The sequence below is a fragment of the Silene latifolia genome, chromosome 11, assembly GCF_048544455.1.
Source record: "Silene latifolia isolate original U9 population chromosome 11, ASM4854445v1, whole genome shotgun sequence".
In the NCBI taxonomy this organism is placed as follows: domain Eukaryota; kingdom Viridiplantae; phylum Streptophyta; class Magnoliopsida; order Caryophyllales; family Caryophyllaceae; genus Silene; species Silene latifolia.
In genome coordinates this window covers 49367405-49374938 of record NC_133536.1, presented here as the reverse complement: position 1 = coordinate 49374938, position 7534 = coordinate 49367405, and positions in this window count along the sequence as shown.

Genomic DNA, 7534 nt, shown 5'->3' with positions numbered 1-7534 from the left:
AAAACCTAAAACCTGTTTAAGAGAGAAAGCAGTTGGTCCTTCTTCCTAATCGCGTTCTTGACAATTCCGAGAGATCGACGGTCGGTTTGCATCGTAGTTTTGTGTCGTTGGATTCCTTGCGTCAAGGGTAAGCTTCTAGCATAATTTTTATAACGTTTTGTTGAGATTAGTGAAACCCTAATTTAGTAATTGGGGGTTTTTATGAATAAGTGATTGAATAGTAGTATTCATGTGTATATGTTAGGAGGAGAGTTCATAGAAGAGGCGTTTTGAGACAGCTGTAGATACCGTCTGCTTGTGTGCTTTCCGGGTAGGATTTCTACTCGTATTAGTCCCATAATGGGATATTGGTGATGTCTTTGTAGTTAGTTAATTGATTTGTTGATTGTAATTGTGTTTGTGATTGTGGTTGTGTTGTTGATGGTTCTCGAGATGCGTTCTCGGCTGAGTGGGGTCACTTGCGGGAGTGATCTCACGCCCTAGTTTCGCCCTTAGTGGAACCCGCCACGAAAGGGGATGTGCACATTAATGGACGGGGTTATCGCTCGTACGATGAGCGGGGCTTAGGTGGGAACGGCTGCGGTCCCCCCGGGCGGCTGGTCCAGTGGACGATCGTGATTGAGACGGTTGGTTGGATGTGTGTGTGTGTGTGGCGGTTAATTTGTCTGTTTATCTTATTATTGTTATCTGTTTTGATTGTGTGATTAGTACTGACCCCGGTGTTGTTTTGTAAACCTGCGGTGATCCATTCGGGGATGGTGAGCAGATATTGAGCAGGTATAGAGATGATACGGGATAGCTGGGATGGCCACGACGTGACGATAGAGTCTTCCGCTGTAGTTTAGCTTTTATTTACATTTCAGTTTGAGTAGACAGTTTGGATAATGTATCTTACTATCAGTTTGGGTTTCAAGGATTGTATTCATTCATTAAACGATTAATAATAATGTTGTTTCTTTATCGCTGTTGTTTGATTATCATACCTCGGGCAACCGAGATGGTGATGTCTCCATACCTGAGTGGTCCTGGTAAGGCACTCGGAGTATGGGGGTGTTACAACACTATAGATACTGGGTACATCAAATGTAGACACTACGTACATAGCTACACTATTGACCACTAATCAAAGTTCATGTAGACGGTATGTTGAACACAACTTCCAAACAATGACACCTCTTCTGAAACTGCACAATACACACGCTAAAACTATGACTGAAAAAAGGGAGACTATTGAAGAAGTGCTCCAAACCACAACCAATTGGTAAATGACAATGTCCTCTTGAAAAGAGCATGCAAATTGAAGAGGAATTTGGAAGGACGCAGTACCTTAGAAACCACAAAATGAAGGCGGTATGATGGCTGAAGATGGCAAAGGACCGAGAAAGATTAACTGAAATAGTGGATTAGTAGGACATAAAGATTAGTAAAGGTGAAATGAGTGAAGGAGACATATATAAAATAGAAACTAAAACAAATGAGAAGTTGATTCACCATGGCCATCGTCATTTGAGCCGCCACGGACGACATCGTCGTTCACCATTATCGACCTCAAAACCTTAAATATAAGAAAGATATAGAAGAAAATTATTAGTAATACAATTTCACTAAAAAGGTATTCAAAGTGGAATGGACATCCTTTCATTCAAATGATATCTCAGATTGAACAAAGCGAGGTGCTTAGATTAACTAAATCAGATCACCCAAAAAACCAACTCAAAACTTGTCACAATCACAAAGAGGTAAGTTAACCAACTCACAAAGAGTTGGCATTAACCATAAATCTGATCTAAATCAGAAACATAAAAATTCACAAAAGGCTGGAGTTAACCTCAAACAAAACTAAATCATCAAAAAGTTGAATTAAATACATAGCGATGTCATGTGCTTTCATAGAAAGTCGACAGAAAGCATACCTAAGTCGTGGTTCTGAAGGCGTGCAACCTACCTGAGTCGTGATTCTGAAGGCCTGCAACCCAGAATTAGACCGGACAATAGAAAGGCAACTGAGAACGGTAGAAAGAGGAAAGCAAGAAGGAGAATTGGGAAAACAAATAGAGGAAAGTAGAAGAAGAGGAAAGAGGAAAGTAAAAATTACTGTTGAGCACATGAGAGGCACAGATACTACTGCTCTGCTATTCACATTTTTAGAAGTTCATACATTTAGAGGGTTTTTAGAAGAGGTTAATTTTCAATTTGAATGTAAAATTCAAATTTAAGAATAATGATCTTTAAAAAGACGTTAATTGAGTATGTGATTGATTTTTAAAATTTATTTTAACTAACATAGTCAGTTTCTCAAATTTGAAACTTGGTAACAATCAACACAATTGGCGGAAATGGTTGTTTTCAATTTAACACAATTGGCGCTAATGTGAATTTTAGGGTTTGGTTTTGGAATATAGGGTTTAGGGTTTGGTTTGGAATATAGGGTTTAGGGTTGTAGTATTTAGGGGTTAGGGTTTCTAGAGTATAGATTTAGATGTTAGGGTTTTTATGGTATAGATTAAATCGAGAATGTAAATGTGTACTAACTTAACCCGATCATTTCTTAAAATTGATATTTTATGAAAATGTATACTAACCTAACCCAATCATAGCTTAGATTCGATATTGCATTAAAATACGTACTAATTTAACTTAACCCGATCATTGTAAATGTAAAACTTGGTAACAATAATCAACACAATTGGAGGAAATGGTTGTTTTCAATTTAACACAATTGGCGCCAATTTGAATTTTAGGGTTTCGTTTTGGAATATAGAGTTTAGGGTTTGGTTTGGAATATAGGGTTAAGGGTTTTAATATTTAGGGATTAGGGTTTCTAGGGTATAGATTTAGATGTTAGGGACTAACTTAACCTGATCATAGCGTAGAATTGATTTTTCTTGTAAATACGAACTAACTTAACCCGATCATAGCTTAGAATTGATATTTCATATAAATACGTACTAACTTAACCCGATCATAGCGTAGAATTGATATTTCATGTAAATACGGACTAACTTAACCCGATCATAGCTTAGAATTGATATTTAATGTAAATACGTACTAACTTAACCCGATCATAGTGTAGAATTGATATTTCATGTAAATACGGACTAACTTAACCCGATCATAGCTTAGATAGCTTAGAATTGATATTTCATGTAAATACGTACTAACTTAACCTGATCATAGCTTAGAATTGATATTTCATGTAAATACGTACTAATAACTTAACCCGATCATTGCGTAGAATTGATATTTCATGTAAATACGGACTAATTTAACCCAATTATAGCTTACAATTGATATTTCATGTAAATACGTACTAACTTAACCCGACCATAGCGTAGATTTGATATTTCATGTAAATACGGACTAACTTAATCCGATCATAGCTTAGAATTGATATTTCATGTAAATACGTACTAACTTAACCCGATCATAACGTAGAATTGATATTTCATGTAAATACGGACTAACTTAACCCGATCATAGCTTAGATAGCTTAGAATTGATATTTCATGTAAATACGTACTAACTTAACCCGATCATAACTTAGAATTGATATTTGTACTAACTTAACCCGGTCGTAGTTTAAAATGTAATTTTAATATAAATTGTAGAGAAATGTATTTAATTCCAAACGACTCATGCATAAGATATCAATATTTAAAAAAAACCCAAAAAATATCAACAATTTATAGCCAATATAAATACTCATGGAAGTATATTTCTCATATAATATAAAAATAAACCCAATAACTTCCTCATTAATCCACTACTCTCATTCATATTTTTCATCGGTTACTAAAAAAACCCCTAAATTTATATCCATTGTTAATGATGGTGGCCTTGACTGGTCTATTTTCATTCCGCCAAGAGAACGACCTCCAATCCCCAAAGTTATTAACGATCTTGTATATCCTGTCCCTATATCGTCCTTAAACGGGAATACCTCGACTTTTCAAGTTGCTCAATGCAACAATTTAGTTGTGTTTGAAATCATGTCACGTTGTTGGTCATGGGATCGTGGTTCACTAGTAGCCTTTTGCAAGGCATAGGGTCGTGGATGGGCCGACTGCAAAGACGAGATCATTCGAAGGAAAAACGAAAACCATTGACCATAGTTGTATAATTTTCCATATTGTAAGTTTTAGTCTTATGGTAAGTATTTTTATTTCCTTATTGAAACATATTTCAGTATGGTAATCTAAATTAGGGTTGCTTTCCTGTTTTTAATAAATCAAATTCGTGTAATTCATTTTATTGCATAATTGGTTAATTGGTTAATTCGTAATATTATTCGAGTTTACGTTTTAATATTAAAAACCGTAACATAATGGAAGTAATCATGATTTCAGTAGTCAATGGTAAGTCATCATGAATTTTTTGGTGTTGTCATATGTCAAAGGTTGAGTAAGGAGATGGATAAAGTCATTTTGCATGCAAAATTCAAATCAATTTTCTGAAACCCGATTTTCGAAAAATCGTATTTGTAACCCGTATTTATATCCCTATTTCTAACCCGTTTTTTAACACGACGAGTTGGACAATTATTATTTGTAACCCGTTTTAAAACCCGAATAAAATTATAACCGATCAAACACATTTTATTAACCCGGTTATAAATACCTCTATTACCCATCATTCACAATTACTTACCTTTTAACATTAATCCCCTTCCTAAGCTCATAAATTCTAAAGTACAACCTTGAAAATTTACACCATGAATAAGCAAGATGATGGCCTTGACTGGACTATTTTTGCCCTGCAACCACAAGGACGACATCCAATACCTAAAGTCATACGTGATTTACCCAGTTCTGTCCCGATTTCTTCATCATCAAAAGAGATTACATCGGCATTTCAAGTTGCTGCATGCAACGATATAATTGTGTATGAAATCATGTCACGTTGCTATACTTGGGATCGTGCTAACCTAGTGGCTGTCTGTAAGGCCTGGGCTCGTGGATTGGCCGACTGTCGAGACGATGTTGCAAGAAGGAGACATGCAAGGCGTGCATGGGTGGTTGATGAATCTTAGAGTTGTCTTTCAAGGTATTAAGTAGTAAGGTATGGTAGATTAAATGAACCTATTGTAAATATCGTATATACTAAGGGTTCATGCAAGGTTTTTTTTGGGTTCTAATGTACTGTATAATGACGGTATTTGTAAGGATTCATGCAACGTTTTTGGGTAATTAGTTTTGTCGAAGGTTTGATGAACGACATAATGTAATATGATCGAGTTATAAATAAAGCGGTTTCTATTTTATTTATGCAATTGCATGTTTGTAATCTCGAGTTTCTTTTGCATGATAATGAAACCCGTTTGTTTAACCCGTCCAAGGACTTTGATCGGGTTTAAATAAACGGGTTTGTATTAATTTTAAAAACGGGTTTGAAAGGTAGGTTTGAAAATCGGGTTTCAAAACGGGTTTGATAAACAGGTTTTAAAATACGGGTTTGAATTAGGTTTTAAAAATGGGTTTGAAAGGTAGGTTTGAAAAACGCGTTTAAAAAACAGGATTGAAAAACAGGTTTAAATAAAGAGTAAATTAAAAATTACTCCCTTTTAAAATCAAGTTTTTTTAAAATTACTCCCTTATATAATTTTTTCCTAAGATTACTTCCTTAAAATGCACTTTTATCAAAAATTGCTTCAAATCACCAACTTAAGTTACTTATTCTATCATTTTATGAACTTATTTCGTTTGTGTCTTAGCCAATTTATACTTTGAAAAATATAACAATGGAGACTAAGTTCAAAAACAGACGTAATAAGTCACCTAAATTGGACTTTTGAAGCAATTTTTGATAAAAGTGCATATTAAGGGAGTAATTTTAGGAAAAAATTATATAAGGGAGTAATTTTAAAAAACATGATTTTAAAATGGAGTAATTTTTAATTTACTCTTAAATAAATGGATTTGAATAAGGTTAATAAATGGGTTTGAATAAGGTTAAAAAACGGGTTCAAAAAACGGGCTCGAGAAATAGGTTTTAACAACGGGTTTTATTAAAAATTGTTTATTTGAAAAACGGGTTTTAGCAATTCGACTAAGTTTTACCAATTCGATAAACTCGTTTATATTAAGGACTAAAATTAACATAAAATTCGTCTAAGGTTATTAAACCGATCAAATTAGTTTAATTTGACGACGTTTGACAAAATTCGACTCGTTTAATTTGACTAAATTTGACAGAATTCGACTTCTACTAATTTTGACAAAATCTTCCTAAAATTTTTAATAATTTGACTGAAATTATTAACTCATAGCCATAACCCTATTGTAAACCCATTTTTTAACCCGTTCATAAATATAACTCTATTGCAAACCCGTTTTCTAACCCGTTCATTAGAACTCACTAGACTAACCTACACACTCATAATTGCCTATAAATGTAACCTCTTATTCAATTAAACCAACCTACCCTTCATCAATTATTCATCTCCATCAAAAATCTTCATCTTCAACCCCTTCAACTTCCCCTTCTTTTTGTGCGTTTTCTTTGACAAGAAAATACCCATGGAAGACGGTGGTATCCGTGATTGGCCATTGTGGCAACCACCCCCCAGAAGAGTTTATCCAGTACCCGGTGTTATAAAAGATATGACCGAAGCACCAATCATTAAAGGTACATATGAAAGCAAATCCGCCTTTAAGGTTGCCTCATGCATGGACCTCATGTCCATGTACATCTTTCCTAGAAGTGGTAAGTGGCAGAGAATACATATGACCCGTACTTGTAAGTTGTGGGCGTATGGATGGGCTCAGAGCAGGAAAAGTGTTGAAGCGGAGCAGGAAAAACTTGAGGAAAAATACGGTGAAGGAGTAAAATATTACCTTTAATTGTGAACTTAGATCTTGCATGTTTAATTAGTCATATTACATGTTTAATAGGTCATCTTCTATATTATTGTATATTAACTAGTTTTTCGTATTTTAAAATATGTGATCTATTGTTAGCGGAATATGTCGATGTTTGATTTTCCTCCGTATTGTAAAATATGTTGGTTGTAATCGTCTAGTCAAGTCTGATGTTATGTAATCGGATTGTAAAACTATGTCGGTTGTAAGTCGTATGGTTTTGGGATCACTTGTAATCGGATTGTATTCCTATGGTTAATCTAATCGGATTGTGATCACTTGTAAGTCGTATTGTATTGTTTTTATTTTTTTTTATTACAAGAAGCGGGATTAAGCCCATAAATTAAAGTCGTATTGTATTGTGATCAGACTTCAATCGGAATGCGTATGTTTACGTTTCACTAAATTGTAGCACAAACTTGGACTAAGTAAATGAATCCTCTGATTTTTCAATTCGCCAATATCGATTAACTTTCATTCAATTACGATTTCAATTGGACTAAAACTCGTTTACAAATTCTATTGAACTATGATGGACAAAAAACATTGGTCTAACTTTTATTCAATTGGACTTACTCATAGACAAATTGGAAAAACTTTTACCAATTCGACTAACTTATACACAAATTGGACTAACTTTAGAACAATTCGACTAAACTGAATAATAAACTAACATA